This window comes from Pteropus alecto, unplaced genomic scaffold (assembly GCF_000325575.1).
Source record: "Pteropus alecto unplaced genomic scaffold, ASM32557v1 scaffold73, whole genome shotgun sequence".
Classification (NCBI taxonomy): Eukaryota; Metazoa; Chordata; class Mammalia; order Chiroptera; family Pteropodidae; genus Pteropus; species Pteropus alecto.
In genome coordinates, this window is record NW_006436284.1 from 5,332,804 (window position 1) to 5,335,083 (window position 2,280).

Sequence of the window (2,280 nt, forward strand, 5' to 3'; positions counted from 1 at the left end):
AACATTGTACTTTAGTGTGCAGCCAAAATGCTTTTTTCATACTTTGCATTCTTCCCACATCACATAAAATATTAAAATAACATTTACAACAGGATAAAGACGTGTTAAAATTTTTTTGTAATTTACTATTTCTACTGTTTCATCTCCTACACTCTTAAGTGAACCTAACTTTTTCCTTTCTTTTTCCATGAGTGCCTGACAATAAATAATTGTGACTACTAATACAGTTTGTTGCTACTACATTGATTTGTGCAAAGGTACCATTACTGTTTTTGTACCATCAATGAAAATGTTAACACGAGTGAAAAGACAAGCAACATCTCAGTATTACTATGAAAATAGTTTTGACTGTGCAGACCCCAAAAAGGGGTCTCAGAAACCCCCAGGAGTCCACAAACCACACTTTGAGAACTACTGGCTTACAATATTGCCATGGCTTATTCACAGTTGGAATAAATTAAAATTTTTCCCAAGAACATAAAGAAATAGCCTGCATACACAATATTTAATTTTATATTTCATGGTCAAAACAATGTTGAAAAGATTGTTAGAACAGAACAAAGTTAGTGGGAAAATTAGCAAACACACATTTTCAATTTGAAAACTTTCTACAAAGCCACAGTAATCAAGATAGTGTGGTGCCGGCATAAGGATAGACAATGTTATAGGATCCAGAGTCCAGAAATAAATGCTAACATTTATGGCAAATTGATTTTTGACAAAAAGATCAAGACAATTCCATGAGAAAAGAATAGTCTTTTCAATAAATAATGGTAGGCCATTTGAATATCCACACTCAAGAGAATGAAGTTGGACCTCTATTTCAAACCATACACAAAAGTTAACTTCAACTATACAAAAAAAAAATAATAATTAAGAAATAGACCTAAATGTAAGAACTAAAACTAAAGCAATCTTTAAAAAAATGTAAGAGTAACTTTGTGAACTTGAGTTAGTCAGTGATTTCTTAGCTGTGACACCAAAGGCACGAGTGATAAAAAAAATGGTTGATAAGTTGGACTTCATCGAAATTAAAAATTTTCATGCTTCAAAAGACATTATCAAGATAATGAAAGGAGATTTGACTTTGACAATACAATATACAAATAACGTATTATAGAATTTTACACTTGAAACCTATATAACTTTATTAACCAATGTTACCCCACCAAAATACATTTAATAAATAGATAGATAGATAGATAGATAGATAGATAGATAGATAGATAGATAGATAGATAAAATAAAGACAGCATCAAGAACAAAAAATAATGCACAGACTAGGAGAAAATTTTTGCAAATTATATACTTTATAAAGGACTCATACACAAATATATAAAGAACACTTACAACTCAATAATAAAAAGACAATCTAGTTAAAAAAATAGGCAATATATTTGAATAGACATTTCTCTAAAGAAGAAATATGAATGGCTAATAAAAACATGAAAAGAACCTCAACACCATTAGTCATTAAGGAAATACAAATCAAAACCACAATAAGAGACTACTTCACACCCACTACAATAGCAATTATTTTAAAAAGTAATAAATAAAAAATATTGGTAGTGATGTGGAAACATTAGAACCTTCATACATTTTTTATGAGAATGTAAAATAGTGCAGCCACTTTGGAAAATAGTTTAGAAGTTCCTCAAAATGTTAAACATAGAGTTACCATATGACCCAGTAATCTTACTCCTCAGTATATGCTCCCCAAAATGAAAATGTATGTCCACACAAAAATTTGTACATAAATGTTAAAGCAGCATTACTCATCATAAATAAAAAGTAGAAAAAACTCATATGTTCACCACCTCCATGAATGGATAAATAAAATGTGGTATAGTCATATGATAGAATTTTATTTGGCAATAAAAAGGAATAAAATACTGATGCATGTTACAATATGAATGAACTTTAAAAGCACTATGCTAAATGAAAGAAGTCAATCAAAAAAGACCACATATTAAAGAGACAACCATCGGAATAGGAAAATATATTTGTAAGCAACATCTCCGATAAGTGCCTAATATCCAAAATGTACAAAAAACTCACACGACTCAATAACAACAACAACAAAAAACAATCTAAACAAAAAATGGGCAGAGGATCTGAACAGACACTTCTCCCCAGAGGACATACAAATGGCCAATAAACATATGAAAAGATGTTCAACATCACTAGCTATCAGGGAAATGCAAATCAAATCCACAATGAGATACAATCTCACACCTGTTAGAATAGCTATAATCAACAGGACAAGTAATAACAAATGTT